Consider the following 18,780-nt stretch of genomic DNA (forward strand, 5'->3'; position numbering starts at 1 on the left):
GATATAATTTTACTGATGGACTCTGAAACCTCTCTACTTCTCCTGGGTCATGAAATATGCAAAAAATGATTTGTTATGAGAAAATGGTTAATTTTCCCTTTAATCTAGAAGAGTCCAACTGGAGCATACAGGGGGGAAATAATAACTTTTAAACAAGTTAATTAAGTAATGCAGTACACTATTATATTTACTGTCAGATATAGAGAAGATTGATTATTCTTATCATCATGTATCTTAATTTAAATGGTAAAGCATTAACTTCTCATAACACTTTCCTGAGAAATATGCCAAACTTTGAAAAACATGTAAATAGATTTGCTCTCAAACAACGACTGGATGAGTAAAAACGAATATGATCAAACCAACTGTTTCAAATCGAATTTCTTGTGTAGACTGAATCATGACCCCCCACCACACAAAAAAATACCCTAACACTCTAATCCATGGAAACTGCACATATTACCTTATGGAAAAAAAAAAAAAAGCAAGCCTTTATCAATGGGATTCATTATTGGTCTTTAAACTGGGAGACTATCCTGGATTACCCAGGCAGGCCCTAAATGCCACCATAGCTGTGCTTTTCTGAGAGACACAGAGGGAGATTTGACAGCAGAAAAGAAGATCATGTGACCAAAGAGGCAGAGGCTGGAGTGAGGAGGGCAGCCCCCGGAAGCTAGGAGAGCAACAGGTTCTCACCTGGAACTTCTTGGGGGCGCCCTGCAGCGCCTTGATTTCGGCGCCGTGAACCTGATTTCTGACCTCTGACCTGGGAATTGTGAGAAAATAAATATTTTTTTAAAGCCACCAAGTGTGCACTCTTTTGTTACACAAGTTAGAGGAAACTAATGCAGTGTTCAAAAACTAAGAATCCACAGCCTTATTTGAGGAAGTGACCATCTGTTAATTTTTACATCTTTGCTTTCAACCATTAAACATTAAAGAAGGAAGTATATAGGTGACATTGTTCAGAGTTAAAATCTGTATTAAAAAGTTAGGCTTCTTGTGCTTGAACATTTTTAGTGGTAAAATACACCCTTTCATGGAGTGATTTGTTGCAAATTTTGAAAGCTTGATAATTAGAAATTCTTTTTTTTATTCTAAACTCAATTTTGCTCTCCTGTCATCTCCACTGACTGGTTCTAGTTGTGTCTCTCAAGCAACACCAAATGGCTCTAAATTTTCTATTAAATCACAAAACTTTAACATAGTTCTTAAAAAATCAATCATGTTAATTTCCCCCTAACATACTATACCCTAAAATATCCTACCCTATCCTAGAAATCTTCTCTAAGCAAATTTATCCAGTTCCCTTAATTATCTTTCAAGTAACAGCAATTTCTGTAAAACCTCATTTTCCAAATTCCAGAAAAATGGCAGAAAATTATCAAGTTGATGATAACAGCCCATTTCTTGTGCAATTGTCACCTACTAGGCACTGCTCTAGCAGTGTTATCCTCTCTGTTGCTATTCTTATTGTAAAAAGGAAGCAACCAAGTTTAGGAGAATTGAAGTCAGTTGTCCAATATTTCTAAAAAACAGTGGGAATCAAGATCTGAATTCATATTTTACCTCGACCCCTATGTTCTCAGCCACTATGCTGTATGACAACCAACAGTGTCTTATTCCAGAAAGCTCCTCTCACACGTTGACTTCACAACTGTTCCTAGAGTGTAACTTGAGCTTATAGTAGAAAAGGTGCAAGTGGAGCAGATACTTACCTACGAGAAGTTCTACCAATCTCTATCTCACAGAATGCACTTTAGCCTTTTATATGGCTATGGTAGTAGAGTAGTTTATGTTGAGCCCACAGTTAACAAAAGCCTCCATTTGTAAACAGAAATGCTTTTTAAATCAGGGTCTCTCTTTTGTGTTTGTGGAAGTGCTTTCTTAAAACTATGTATAATATAACTTTGGGTTCTAGTCATTATTTAAATGCCTAGATTCACAGAATGGGTTGACTACAATCCTTAATTCAGAACATTTCATTATTAGTTAGCTAATTTTAATAATTGAGTAACACCTGTGAACACATTATTTACCATGAAATAATGTCTGTCATTTCCTTGTTTTCCTTTTGATATAGTTTTATTGTATTAGTATGTATTCTTTAAGTCGTGTTTTTATTGTATTTTAAGTTTTAACTTGTATAAAGGACATCATGCAATACCTAATTGTTTGGGACATTTTCATTTAATATGATGTTGCTAAGATTCACCTAAAGCCGATAGGACATATTTAATTTCTCTGCTGGAAGTAATTCATTGCATAAATATTACTAGGAGTTTGAATTTTCTTTTATTTTTAACACCTTTGATAAATAATGAGTTATTTTTGTATGAAATAAGGATTCATTTTCATATTTTCCTTATGCATAATCAACCATTTTTCCACCTCCACTGAATAGTCTCTCTCTATCTCCCTCTCCCCCCCCCTCTCTTTTTTCCCTGTGTGGAGAGTCAACTTTGTGAGACATCAGTTCTAATTTACAGGAATCTCTTTGGGCTCTTTATTTTATGTCATTGGTCTATGGCAATGATTTTCAACATGTGTGCCTCAAGAACTTTTAAAACATGCAATACCTGACTGTTTAGTCAGGGGCACTGATCTCTCTTCCCTTACATCATCAAATAAAAAAAAAAAAATGACAACAGCCAAAAGACAACAATAGCTATCTGACTGAATGAATCAAAATTATACTTCTTATTTTGTCATATTAGCAAAAAATATATTTTTGGTGTGCTGCAGAATATTAATAATTAGTTTATGAGTGTCGCTATATGAAAACGGTTGAAAATCGTTGGTCTATTGGTACAATACTATGTCAATAATGTACTCTCTTAACTTACCATAGCTTCATAATGGGAAATTTTTTTATAAAAATAATTTTAGAAACATTACTCTATTTTATTTTGTAATGAAATTATGTTATAGATTCAAATTCTTAGATAGTCATTTAACTATGCATGAAGAAAAAATGGGTTGGTTTTTTTTTTTGGTATATATCCCTCCTCACAGGCACTAACATGAGTTAGGGTACAAAGCTTCTACCTGTGTTGTTTATTTTTCATACTGACGGTTAAGGTTATCCTCCCTACCTAGCAGCTTCAAATTGAGAGAATTTTTATTTGAGAAATAAGATGGGAAGAGAGCATGAGACAGCAGATGGGGAAACTGAGAATCCGACTCTTTCCATGCAACGTATAAATACATCTCTTGCCTGGCAAGAGTTTTACCTTCTAAAAATATGAAGTGGAAGTGAAATGTTCTAAGAAATTTAGTCTTTATTCTTAAGCAAGAATCCCCAAAAGTAAGAAAAGAGGACAAGAAACACATTTTCAATAGTGAAAGATTAAAATGTGTCTCAAAGAAATTCGATAGCATAGAATTATTTAAGATTTTGCCCTGCATTGAGGTTAAGGTGCTTTGTCTTTCTTTGTCTCTACTAAGTCATTTATAAAACTATCGATGAGATTTAGCTAGGAAGTAGAAGGTATATTTTGTGAACTAAAGGTGAGAAAAAGTAGGAGTCAAAATTTGAGCTGCATCAAGGAATAAAAAAGAAATTCACATGACTGACATAGTTTAAATGGATAACTTAGCACCTAATTGGTATAATACAGGTATTGACCCTATAGTTTGTTTTTTTAGATAGCATACTTACAGAATTACCTAGCTGTGATACTGTCGTTACTGACAAAATTCACTTTTGTGACAAAACTGCAGTAATTCCACGATAAAGGAATATTTTATTTTATTTTTGTTTTTAACTGCGTTCACTAAGTGGAAACTTTTCTGCACTTCAGAATTTGCACTATAAAAATCCTATTGCCATGAAGCTTGCCTGCAGCTAGTTACGCAAGTTATCACACTAAAGATTGATTTAAATTGAGTGTAATTACCTGCCTAGAATCTTTTAAAAATGTTTCTCTTTCTTTGACCATTAAATTTCGAAACCATAATTATCCACAATAAGTTTAGTTGGTGGTCCTGAATTGGTGTCTACTAGAACTAAACCTATATGCTGGTTAATTTAATCTGATTAAAAGGGAATCACATGCATGGTCATTAATATATTGAATGATTTTTTGAATTTGAAATGGAGTCTTTTATCTTTTACAGCTAGAAGATGTGCTTGAATCAACCACATTAAAATGTTGCTAAAGTTCTGGTATTCACCCACTAGCTTAGCGCTCTAAAAAATGTAAATGGCACTCTGCTTTTCACCTATCAGGTTGAAAACAAGAAGTTTGAAATGTTTGAAAGAACACACTGTTAGCAAGGATGTAAAAAATAAAAAACTTTCATACTTGCTATGGCAATGTTTTGAAGGAGATTTAATCCTGTATTTTAAAATTTTTAATTGCCAAATTATTGACCAGTAATTTCATTTTCAGGAATTAATCCCACAGATTTTCAAAGGTATGTGTAAGATGCTTCATTTTTGAAAGTGTTAACAAATGTCCTTTAGTCACAGTGAAAATACAACAAATCCACATAATGGAATATAACCTAATTCTTCTTCAGTTCTTCAATAAAAAGCAAGAGACCCATCTGTTGATATATAAAATCTCTACAAAAGTAAATTAAAATAGCCTGTGTGTACTCTGCTTTGATTTGTGTATTTTAAAGAGGTGTTTGTGTATGTGGGAAATATCTACATATTTACGTGTATTTGCACATGGAGACTATTTTTTGAAGTACACAAATATGATTTTTAAAAATGGTCGCCATTGGTGATGTAGATTCAGATTCTAGTTACTCACTGTACTGCTGGATTTTTTTTTCACCATGTACGTATATTACTTTTTGTTTTCAAAAATCATTATCCATATAAAACAAGAGGAGGACATGTTTAGTTTTTTTATCATACAGCACTAAAGTGTAATGATGAATATACAATATAAACAGTTTGACGTATCCTGCTAAATGCTGCAAATATCTTCTGTCCCCAGTCACACACATTCCATCTAGTCTTCAGTGACTTAACAGTGACCTCAATTTCAAACTGAATATCTGAGCAAAGCCTATTTAAAGGAAAAAGGAGTTCTGGCTCTCTATAGGAAATTATTTTTTAAAAAGATTTTACTTATTTATTTTTAAAGAGAGGAAGGGAAAGAGAAAGAGAAGAAGAGGGCCGTCATTGACTGGCTGTCTCTCTCATGCCTCCAACCAGGGACCGGCTTGCAACCCAGGTATATGCCCCGACTGGAAAACAAACCAGAGACCTCCCAGTTCGCAGGCTGGCACTCAATCCACTGAGCCACACCAGCCAGGGCTATTTTTTATGTATGTAATTTCTCAAGTTATTCTAGGCAAGCCATTAACTGTTATTCTTCAGGAATTAGATAAATATGTTTACCCTATGGCTATTCACATCTTCACAACTCTTCCCAGGCATCTGATCATCTACCATTGATCTATATCCCCATGGTTTATTTATTTTTATTTGCAAAAGAATATGAAAGGTTTTTTGCCAAACAACATTATGGCCGGGAACTGATGCTGGAAGACTGGAAGGCTGCCCCATGCTGTAAAAATAAGATTGTATTATTAAATAGGGCTTTCAGATATTTGCCAACCTGGGTAATGATGTCTCTCTGGGATACCTGGCCTTTTGGCAGGTTCCCCCAGGCCCGAGTCAGCAATTACAATTAGTGTGAAGTGGAATAAGATTGCCAAGTCTGCACAATGCAGAGGCAATGTGGCAAAGTCTGAAATGCAGCTCAGTGAGCAGTCAATCCTCAAGGCAAAAGTTGCTCCGCTCTTAAATGGGAATAAATCAGTGATGGATTGACTGCCAAACGCGGTTCTCTGTGTAGGTATGTCTCATCATCCTGTCCGTCTTTCAACTGATTTCCGAGTGTCCCCACTATGGATTTCCCTCCCAGACCGTCTCCTGTGCCTTCCCCCAGGTACTGGTGGCAGAGAGAAGGGACATGGAGTTAACGACGCCTGTTGAGGCTCCCAGAACGTGGTTTATCCTTTACTGAAGAGGTTGGGGAGAGATAGAATAAAAATGGAGGGCAGAAAATAAAATGGTGAGAACTGTTTGAATAAATTCCTACAATGGGTTTATCAGCTGTATAGAAAAGTAAAGTTGGGAGGTAGGGTGGCCACGCTTCAAATCAATATGTCTTCCTTTAATTTTGCTTTCATGCTGGCCAGTCCCCTTGAGGCCGTGTCTCTCCTGATGAATCACTCCCAAACACATAAGTAGTTGTTTGCCTATGCGGCCTGTTTGGGGCTGTACCTCTTGTAGCTGCCTTCCCATACCAGCTAGCAGACTGCCTTGAATACAATAGGTGTGCATGAGAGGGGGTGAGCAAGATCAGTCTTTGCTGATATTTCATCGGTCCTCTCACATATCTGAATCCTTTTGAAAAGGATTTTAGTTTATTTTGTTCTGATCACATGTAGGAATTAGTTGACCCACATTGCAATTTGGAAATGCCTTTTCAAGAGCTGGTGTACTGAGAAAAGAGACATAGAATCATATGTCAAATTTGCCTCCTGTTTTCTTCTAGTGACCTAATATGGATTGTATGGAATCACCCAGAAGCCACACTTGCGTTGCCAATTAATAGTCACTTTGATTCAGACTTTATCCTCATCCATTCTAAATAAACACATAGAATGCTGCTACTCCAAGTCATACATGCTTTTAAGTTGTTAAATTAATCCTGGTTAACTGTAAATGTCTTTTGTTTCTTGAAACATAAGTGCCATTATGAAACTCCTTAAATTTACAGACACCCGAACCATCAAAGAAAAAAATCTTTGTCAAAATGGGCTTACGGGTGGACATTCTACTTACTCTCTCATGCATTTAATTGAATTTCATGCAATTTTATATGCATCATAATAGACTTCTTTTACACCATCAGGAAACAAGTTTTAAAACATGTGCTGTGCATTAAACATCACATACATATTCAGCAAGGGAAAGAAAAACAGTTCTGAAGAAGGATAGTAATTTTACAGCCTCTGGTTTCTAATAAATTTTTACAGCAATTCTAAAGTGTATTAGCAAGTCCTGGTGTATTGCCAAGCTTCTGCACAACATCCTTCAATGACATGTCAACTCTTTACCCTAGAAGGGGAACTCCTAAAGCTGTCCTCATTGGCAGGAATCTTGTCAGATTAAATTGCCAGCTCTTGTCAGGTAAAGATACATGATCTGGTCCTAGTCTCCAGATGATGATATGAACTGTCCTGTCACTGTGGCTGGATTGTTAATTCCCAGGACTTTCTACTAACCACAGATTTTGAGAACAAAAAGAGTTTATTGACCTTTCAAAATGACGATTCTCCCCAGACTAACTGAACATGTCTAATCAGTTGACAGGATTCTTATTTTTGTGTTCTGCTTGTGTATCACTTATGGGCACATTTACTGGCTGACTTCAGGCTCTAGCACATGCTTGATTTTCTGCCTCTCTACTTTCTTGTCATTTTCTACCTTAAATGTCGTGAAAGTATACCTTTCAAGAAAACATTTTCTATTTCAGGTTTTCTGGATGTTGCGAGTATGGTAGAACTTCTGGATTCCCTTTGGTAATTTTTATTTTTGTTTAAAACAAAAAAATAAATTTTTGTCAGCAGGCCGCAATGATAATTCATGGACAACAATGGCATTCATGTGTCCGACTTCTAAACACCTTGAATAAAGTCAACGTCATTCTTTGTATGAAGTGTGTCACGGTCCACTTCAGAAAATATTACCCATGTCATGAGGCAAGATATTACCCTGTGCTTTTCCATTTAAATTCAGGGTATCAAATACCCTTTGAAAGTAACAAACTGAGAATTCACCACAATTACAAACAATGGCTTGGCTATTTGAGGAATCCAGGACTCCAGCAAGAAGATTTTACATGCATCCTTATATGGTCCAAAAGCAGTTAGATTTCAGCAGTTGAAATTGTTTTTTGGGGGATAGAAGCAATCACTAACTTCAATATTTATAAGATGTCTAGGATAACACTTTAAATGGTAACTTGAATGGGCAGGAATACGTTGCTGTATAAAGGTCATATAAGGTCATGTGACGACATATTTTCTCTGTTAAAATTGCTTCAAATATTTTGTTAAACAATGAATTGTACTCAGATTAGGATAAACTAATAATCTGAACTGAAAACAACAACAGAAAATCTGAACTGTCAATTAAATTTTAACATTAGGCTTACTATCAGTGCATTGATATTTTCTTCAGAATTAATCTAGGAATACTTTGTGCCGTAATTTTCTATATTATCAAATAGCAAAGATTTTCATTATAAGCATGTATTTTAAATACATTTCTATTTAAACTTTTACAAAAGAGATTCACATGTATCACAAATGAGTCCAAAAGATTAAAAGATCACTTGCTGAAATTTTGATTTATCCATAAATTTAGGGAATTGGGGATTTAGAGTCATTCTGTTTCATGACAGCGATGCTCCTCAAATATCCAATTGCCCACAAAAATGTCATTTATATGTTTAAATCACCACACTCTTGTTTTACTTAATGAAATTGACTTTATACTGGATTAAACATTAATTCCTCATGTTAGACTGGAATTTTATATATGTGTGTATGTGTCTGCATATGTGTATATACATATATATGATTTGAATTTGAGTTGAACAAATCACAGAAGCAAAATAACATGTCTTTCTGCTTTATAGTTACATGGTTATAAATCTGAATTTTTTAAAACAATGCCTGTTAACCATCTTAAAATTATTATCTTTAAATAGGCAAATATTGGAAACAATTTTCTTCTGAGACTCCTGCAAATCCAGATCACAAACCAATATAATTTTATTCTGATGGTGAGATTTAGGTGGCTCATTTTCTGTTTTAAATGGCCTTTAATGTTGAATTATAAGATTTGTTAAATATAGTGTAATATTACTATAGTTGATAATATAACCTGAAATAAAGTTAGAACGATATCTTAATTTAGTATAAATTACTACTAATTTGTAATAAATAGCAAAATAATACCAAAAAGTCCATTTTTATATCTTCTTTCAGTACAACCTTAATACACTTCTGAGTAAAAAGCTAAATTTCCTTTATTATATTCCCTCTATTATAATGCCAGGTATTATATTTTTATTCTGAAAATGAAAATACAAAGCAATATTGAAGGCATTATGGTGAGTGAAATAAGTCAGAGAAAGACAAACACTGTAAAATAACACCAGTATGTGTCTCTAAAAACAGAAAACAACCGTAGCTGGGTGACTCAGTTGGTTGGAGCATCATCCCATATACCAGAAGCTTATGGGTTCATTCCCCAGTCGGGGTGTGTGCAGGAGGCAACTGATGGGTGCTTCTCTCTCACAGTGATGCCCCTTACCCTCTCTCCCACCCCCAAATCAATAAACACATCCTTGGGTGATGATTTTTAAAAACTGAAAACAACAACAGAAAAGTGAACCCAGAAATGTAGACCAGATTGGTGGTTACAAGAGACAGGGGTTGGGGAGTGGTGGGTGGGTGGGTGGGTGAAGGTGGTCAAAAACTACCAACTTCTAGTCACAAGCTGAGTGCGCCCTGGGCATGTAATGGACAGCAGGGTGACTACAGTTAGCAATACTGTACTGTATATTTGAAAGTTGCTAAGGAAGTAAATCTTAAAAGTTCTCATCACAAGAACAAAGTTGGGCACGTATGCGTGATGATGGACATGAACTGGTCTTACTGTGGTAGTCATTTTACAATGTATAAATATATTAAACCACCTAAATGAAAACTAACAGAATGTATATCTAACACGAATATATATCAATGAAAAATAAATTTTAAGTTACATTACTTTATAATAAATAAATGAATAAGTAAACTGGACACATTTTTGTGCTCATAAACCTAAAATAGAGGCATGGAAACATGGAACAGGTTGACCGCTGGGGGCGGGGAAATGGGGATGAAGGAAAGGGAAGGGATTAAGCGCGCACATACCCACATACACACCCACAGACACACACAGCAGTGTGGTGACAGCCAGAGGGAGGCAGCGGTCAGGGGTAGGTGGAGGTGGGCAAAGAGGGAAAAAAATAGGGATGGAAAGAGACTTGGACAAAGCCGGGGAATGGGGACAGAAGGAGACTTTGCTTGGGATGATGGATGCAGCGTGCAGATGTTGTTTTATTGAGTTGTACATGTGAAACCTGTGCGGGCTTGTGAACCAATGTCACCCCAATAAATTCAGTAAAAATGTAAATAAATAAACCTAAAAGCAGATGACAACTAAAACAATTAACCATAATCTCCTTAAAAAATAGAGTATCTACTTAACTTCTAAAATACAAAAATGTACACATACTGGTAATAGCACCTGCAAGTGAAGAACATAATTTGGGAATTCTCCTCCAGTCAATCTTACCTGTCAATTCATAGCTACATAACTGAAATAAAATTTGTTTATTTTCTCCACTGATACCATATTGTTTCTCATTTGTATTTTTTATAGCTCCTTCAACTGAGCATGAGAACAAGATTTAGATAAATTCTTAGTTTCTTTATGGACCTGACATTCTAGTTAAACATGTGTTAAAGTCATTGCTCTTTACACTGTTAAAGAGGGGCTTTTTGCTAAACCACCTACTTTCATCTCATCCAAAAGGAGTATAAAGTGATATATCAGAAAACCAAAGCAACAACAGATTAATGTTGCTGTATTAAAATCCTATTTACATAAAATTAACATAAATATGAGCTAGTACACCATATGCTACAGCATCTGCACTTCACTGTATTAATAACAAGGCTGTCCCCTATAGGGATCTTAAAATTTATACATATTTAAATTGTATTTATATACATATTTGAAATTTTGGCAATATGATATATATGAAATGATGCCAATTACAAACAGAATCATTTATATTAAAATTACATTGTCATCAGCTAGACTATAACAATAGTTTATGATAGGTGGTTTTTGATATACTCCTCATTATTTCTTGAAAGACTGTTTAATTAATTTTAAGTTGAACAAAACCTTTATTTCACATAATTACTCCTCTTACCCCTAACTTTCTACTCCATCGTCTTTGGAAGTCCAGAACAGCTAGACAATGAGAAATAACTCATCATATCCTGTTGTTAATTTTTTGTTTTGTTTTCCCAAAACAGCCTAAAATCATTTAAGAGCTCTTTCTTCTAGCTTCTAGAGTAACTAAATAAAATAACTGTCTTACACATAATTTTTTAGAAATGTCATATATACAAGTGGAATTGCTGTGCGGTGTACATTTCACGAAATTTGATATAGGTTCATTATTCCTTTTTATTTCTAAATTTTATACCAATGCAATTTCAAGTTCTGTATTGTATTTTTGCATGTTTATTCATATAAATGTTATGCAAAGAAAATTGAAGTGTACTTATATTCAAAATGATAAATATACTGTATTACTGCAGTTATACTTCAAGATCAATGTGAGTAAGAATATAACAAATAACAAGCATAGTTTTCTGTTCCTGATACACTAGAATGAAGCTACAGTTCATTTATTCCTTGATATGGGTGCAAATGTTACGTTACCCATTTTTATGTATAATTATACAAAAAAGTAAATAAACTAAAATAAAAAATATTTGACTCAAAAATAATTTTCTTTAAGTATGTTAGCAAATTATAAACACAGTATATTTAATAAGTGTATGTATGTGTATATACATACACAAAGATATGTATACATACACATATACATGCTTATATGTATATTGTACATGTGTGTAGTTATAAATATATTGATATGATTCTGGTGCTTTACTTCCTGAAGCTGATAACTGAGCAATTAGACTTTTGTATGTCTTCAGAATCTTTTTCGTATAACCATTTGACCTGTGGAATCTATGGTTCCCCCTACTTGAAAAACTACATATAGTCAAAATGAAATCCTTCAAATATTTTTTAGGAGACGACAAACCCTTAGAATTCATCTTAGGAAGCTAGATTAAGAATGATTCAAATAAATTCCATACAGTCAAGGCCACACACATTCTTCAGGAGCCAAAAAGCATGCGTCTTTCATTTTTCATTCTCTATAAATATTTTGTAGCTATTCAATAGTGTATCATACAAGATTTACAGGTTAGTATTTTAGTGTTCACTATGTTCCATATATTTTGATTGCGATCCTATAATTTTGCACTATTTTCATCTCTTCAATTTAACCAATTATAATCCTTGTACTTAACTTCATGTGTGGTCCTCCAAATATCTGAATTGAGTTCTCAGGTTGTTCTCCAAACACCTGTTGCTCAGAGTTACGCACAGGTCAACAGTATCACCTGTGTTCTGTTGGAATCTCAGGCTCCAGCCCAAACCTACTAAACCTAAACCTGCATTTTCACAGATGTGAGGGGGATACAAGTTCACATTGAATATTAAGAAGCACTGGATTAAGAGATATTTCAGAATATTAAAAAATTAGAATTTTTCAGTTATTTTCTTTAGGATATCTAGCTTTTACATGGTTTGCATCTATCTCCCATCTTACTATAATATTTCCCCTCTCCATTTCTTATTTATATTCACTTCCATGTAGCTGTATTTTCATTTCTGTTTTTTTGGACCCTTTGTTGATAAAGATCTGTCTTGTCTCACATAATATTGATACATTTTCATTAAAATAAAATCAACATTAGCAGTTATTGTAATTGTGTTTATTTCCCTCTATTGGAAGATGATCATTTGTAAGTAAAATAAAATCAATTGCAATAAAAATATTCAAAAGAAAAACCAACTAAGTTTGGATAAATAGCACTTAGTGACTTTCTTCTTGTTTTCTGAAAATTGCTTGATAAGGTAAAACATGTAGTGAATATGTACATTGGTCCACTAAAAATCATGAGTGCTGGGCTGTGACTAAAGGAATTTGGGTTTTCTAGAACTCAAACTTTTTAATAAATGCTTTAGGTTCTTGCCTAAAGAATTAACAGTAATCTAGAAAATTTTTTTACATATTTAGTGCATGGTATGTCTATAAAATTTATTTCTAAAATTAGCATAATAGTCTAGAGATGAGAATCTTTATCTACAAGTGCAGACATTAGGGAACATATTGACCAATAAAATATTTCTTAAAATAAAAAGCAGATGTGATTAGGTGGGCTCAATACTACTACAACTATACATAATTTTTTATTGTAGTTAATGAGAACTTTGTTTGTAAATCTATACCTTCTCAAATCTTATGTTCTATGTTCATGTTTTATAAGCAATAAAGCCAAAATATTTTCTATTTGTGCCATGCAGTATGACTGAAGAAAGAAAACAGTATATTACAAAAGACGAAAGAGCACTGGAGTACCCTAATGAAATAATGCTTCATAATAATAAAAAAGCTTTATAACAGGCCCAGTTTGAGCCAGAATGTTATGTAATTGAAATTTTGAAGATCATTGAACAAAGTAAGTGCTTCTGCTTGATTTCCCAGCCTTAGGGTAAACTTGGACCTGCCCTGGCAATGAGAAAATTAAAAAATAATGTTATCTATCTAATACAAAGAATAAACAAAAGTGACCAATGACAGTTTTGAAATATTATAAGTATTTTTAATTTTATTGAAGATGTTCACTTATCTTAGCAATGGGGACATGTAATCTGGTTAAATCTCTGAAAAATATTCACAAAAAGGGAAGAGCACCTCAAATCCATCTGATATTATGAATCTATGCTTAATAGCAGTACCTTCACAGGTAAAGATGATTTAAAGGATATTTCTAGAATACATGTACAGATGTTGGAATTGTTTTGTTTTCATTTACTTGAGGGTTTTTCCTTTAAAAATTGCCTGAGAATAATTAGACAAATATGGAACTGTTCCATCAAAATATAATAAAACAAAACACAACAAGATACCATCTGGACTCCCATGGTAACCTGACAACCTAAAGCTTTGATCCTTCTTAGTAAATAGATCTAGTGGAATTTCCATAATTTTCAATAAGCAAGTAAATATCCTAATGACAGCAATCCAGTTACAACTTTTTAAATTAATCTATTCAATTACAATTTATCGAGTATCTAACATGTGCATAGAAGATCAGAGTTACTCAGCATCACCGTTTCTAAACCAGTCCATCGGCCCAGATTTCAGAGAACTGAGGGGTGGCCAGGATGCAGGAGCTCAGTAACTTTACACCAGGAGGGGAGTCAGGGAAACAGAAGGAAGATGAGACAAACAGGTAGTCGCGACAGGACTTGAGAAACTAGTATTTCCTAGGAAAATCCTGTCTGCTGTAAACGCGTTGTTTGAAAATTAGACACACACGCGCGCGCGCCCCCCGCCCCCAAGGATAACCTAGCCTTCGAGGGAAATCAGACCTTAAATAATGACAATTCCAGGTTCCCAAATTACCCAGCCATTTAGTTCATGAAGTAACTAGTTTAAACTACCCATGCTTTTCTTCTTCTCTTCCAAAGAGCTTCTTCTCTTGGATCATATGCCCTAAATGCCTTCAGCTCAAAGAGGAGCTGTAGAAGTCCTTGTGCCTATTTGCTCCTCTTCGGTAAAGTCTAGGAGAATAGATCATGACTCACAGTCATGCCAGTCTCTTATACTATTCTCTTTTAATAATACCATTATTCTTATTGAAATTCAAAATAGCAGCTATTTAATCTCTAAACTGTAGTGCTGATGGCATGGTTTCACTCAACGAGCCTCAGTGAGCTCACCTGGCACCGCATGAGAATTTGATACATGTCTATCTTTAGAATTGCACCCTGTTTCAGCAATCAGAGACACAAGAGTCTCACGTACTGGTTTTCCAGTTCCCCTGGCAACTATCCCTCCCAAGTCCCTTTTCTCACATACTGGTCATGGTCTCTTTCTCTCCAGAGGAAATCTCATCTCTCACCTCATGCCATTTCTAACCAGGTTAGCTGACAGTGGTGTCCTACACACTTTTCACATGGGATTCCTATTAACCTAGACTTCTTTTTCATTTATTCTTGTTTCTCTAGGCCTATCATTTTTTAAATACTTATTGTGTCCTTGGATTGCTGGTGACTCTTACGCTGATCACAATCCTCTAAATTGCGTGGCATTCTCGAATGTGAGGTGTAGTAAATTGTCCTTGCTTAAAGGCCTCAGAGGTATATGTTAGTGTTTTTGAGACTACAGATTCACTTGGTAAAATGGAAAGCTCTACTTCCATGTTGGGGGTACACTAGAACTGGAGGAGACTGTCAACACATGAATTTGGAAACTCTGAGAAGATTTGAGAAACACTTACCTAGGAGACTGCTGTAAATGTGATGACTGTATAGCAATTCTAATCATAGGTACAAACGAACAAGTGTACTGTCCAAGGTGATTTTTTTCCAACCGTGCTTCATAAAGTGCTAGACTTAGAGAATTTGTTAATAGTATGACATGGAAAGGGGATTCTCTAGGAAAATACATTTGGATTTAGACCACACCAAATAGAAGGTTTTACTAGAATATTACTTGAAGACTTTAATATAGTAATTCGAACTGTGATTCTTCAAGAAGGGCATCACGTATATTATTGGCTACACAAATTTTATGCAAGTACATACTCTTAGGGTTGTTTATGTTTTCCCACGCATTTTTACACAAATAGTGAAATGAGAAAATAAAGAGGAACTTATAACTGGGGATAAGTTGAACTTCTGTGAAAGTCATTTGAAAAGCAAATATTGAAGCTTTTAGTGTAGACTAAGCATCCAGGGTAGTAAGGTTATTATCAATATAGTAATTACTGCTACAATGAATTGTGCAAATGCTGTGGCAGAGACACTTAAGCAGAAATACATTTTATAGGAAACACTCCACAGATATTTTTTACAGTATCTCCTTTTTATCTTGGCTTTATAGATTGCTATATAATCGACTTATTGATGTATTTTAGCCTATAGAACTTATCTCTCTTATTCTATTTATCAAAAGGAATAAAAAAATACCCAATGAATGCCAAGACACCTTGTATTGAGAAACTTTCCTTAAAATGACAAAATTTTCCATATTCAGAGAAATGCACATGCAAAATTTAATATATTTACAATAACCCAATACTACTGGGGAAATGGTTTTCAAAGAAATCATCCATTTCCAATAAAAATCATACATTTTTATTGATTTATTAAATTAGGAAACCAATATATGACCCTTCCAAACTTGGTAAGGTATAGGAGGTTAAAAAATTGTATAAATAGCTATTCTGCAAACATATAAGTATTTTCATAGTATCTGCGTGAACTGTTGTCCACACATTTTTCGTGCTACCCACATATCTAGACTAAGAAATACTTTTATATCTGTCAGGGACTTGTAGCAATTGTGGCCATCTGGTAAAGATTTCATAGAAGCACTAAAATGTTTTTGAAATGTTTTACCTTATTATGCAGTGTTGTGCTTTAACATTTTGATAATTAGATTTGTTTGTTTCATGGCATGTGCCTTTTCTGTTCACATTGGTAGTAATGCCCCTAACCTCTTACCACTAAAAAGTGTTAAATCAGAGTTTCCAATTTATGTGCCACTGACCCTTTATCTAAATGCGGTCTGGATCTAATTACTATAAACATGATTTAACACGCCATATGCTCACTCTTCTGTTCTTTGTTGTATTAATGTGTCCCCTAAAGAACTCTGAAGTGAATGTATAGCAGACGTGTGTGTCCTAATAACTAGTAGCTAACAGGTGTTCTTATTTTTGAAACAAAAATAATAAAGTAAAAAGAAATAATGAAGTACTAAAAATGAAAAATAAAGTATATAAATTATAATATAACAAAGTATCATTTGTAACAAAAAACAAAAATCATGATACATGAAAGTGTAGTCAGGTAATTTAGTATGTTTAAAAAAACTGTGAATGTAAAAATAAAGAGTAAGCAGCTGTACCTCTTCAGTTGTTATATATAATTATGGTTTTTTAATAATAAAGAGCTTTGAAGAGAGAGATTTGAAGAATGAAGCATTAATAACAACATCTGCTTGAAGCCATTGTGTAGGAACCTTCATATTGTTGCATGTATTCTTGAATAGGCTAACTTGTCTGTCCTCTATCAATTCGTGAAACAGCAAAATAAAACACAAAGCCTTTAACTTGATTCTCTCTCTAGCCAGCTTCAATTTTGACTCAAAAATTGACTTTCGTATGGCTTCAGAATGACTGTAGACACAATGCACTGTCCTAGGGAGTATTTGATTTTTAAGTTATTATCAAATCATTTATGTACCAGTGGCCTGGATATACATACAGGATAGGGCAAAATAGGTTTACAGTTGTGAGTACACAGAACACAGAATTTGTTCTTGTATTATTATTCACAAATTACTGTATTAGTTTTCCAACCAAACAACTGTTAACCTACTTTTGCTCCACCCTCTATTTAAACTTCAGTTTTATATTTTCTTTTTTTTTTTATTCTCTTGTATTCTGGTATTTTTATGTCTATTAAAATCACTAGCATGTTCTTTCCAGGATTCTTCCCTGAACTGAAAGCCATGCTTCTCAAATAATGTTTGAGTACATGTGGGAATAAACCAAGGGGTCTCATTAATACGCAATGGTAAAAACAAAACAAAACAAACAAATCTCTACCTGACCATCAGGAAATTTTTGTACTGATCATAATTGCATGAATTATGCAATTCTCAAAATCCTGCATGAACTAAAATTATTCTGTTTAATGGGGACTTTTATTCAGAAGGTAATACAAATTATAACACTTCTTTACTTTTTAAATCTGCATTTCCTTTCATTCTTCAGTCTTGGGTTATTAACCATAACATGATAGCAGGTGGCCAACGTAAGAGAATGGACAGACTCTTCATTTTTCACGTGCTCACATACTGCCCCCTACGATGGATGGCACTGCCAGCGAGGTACTGTATCATCGTATGGCCAGTGATAACCTAATGACATGAAACAGACAAGGACAAAAACTAGAAAGCTTTATATGCATAACCTATGCCTGAACATTTTGGTTTGTTTTAAGGAACAGTTAAATGAAAATTTTAAGTGGATCCCATTATAAAAAGGCTATTAACTTCATTGTACTCAAAATATTTTACTTTACCATCATTTTCTTTGATGTAACTTTAAGCTATTTAAAATAAATATACTGGAGAGCCAGCCAATAACAATATACCAGTAAACTGCAGATTACCAAACTCTCAAGTTACTCAAATTTGTCCTAGACATATCAAGCCAAATATTCACAAAGCCTCATACATGCAAGAAAGAACAAATAAAGAGAAATCCACACCTAGTCCCCTCATAGGACAACATCTGAAGAAAAAAAAAAAGAAGATAAAAATTTTAACACAGCCAGAAGGAAGAAAAATAAATATTATGATCAAAGGAGTGACAGAATGGCAGTTGTCTGCTCAACAGAAAAATGAAATCTAGAGAACTTAGACTGATACCTCGAGAGTACTGAGGGAAAATAGCTGCCAAACTAAAAAATATACTCGGTGAAATATCCTCCAAGTACCTCCAATGATTAGAAGGAGATGAGGGATGCTTTAGGATGTTGGTAATCTCGGTTTTTAACATGGGTAGTAGTTACATGGGTGCTCATGTCAAGATAATGTATTAACATGTACCACATATGATTGCTCCTTAGGCAGACTTATCTAGTCTGATGTTTTTAGTTATAATTGTTATGGCAATGACTTCCAAATTACACCAGGCTAGGATGGTTCCATGAACTTCACACCATATATCATGTTCCTTATTTTACATCTCTTCTTGGGTTTTCAGTAAGAATATCAAACTTAACGTCCTCAATAC

The sequence above is a fragment of the Pteronotus mesoamericanus genome, unplaced genomic scaffold, assembly GCF_021234165.1.
Source record: "Pteronotus mesoamericanus isolate MK-2021 breed Mesoamerican mustached bat unplaced genomic scaffold, CSHL_Meso_final contig_2, whole genome shotgun sequence".
NCBI classification, from domain to species: Eukaryota; Metazoa; Chordata; class Mammalia; order Chiroptera; family Mormoopidae; genus Pteronotus; species Pteronotus mesoamericanus.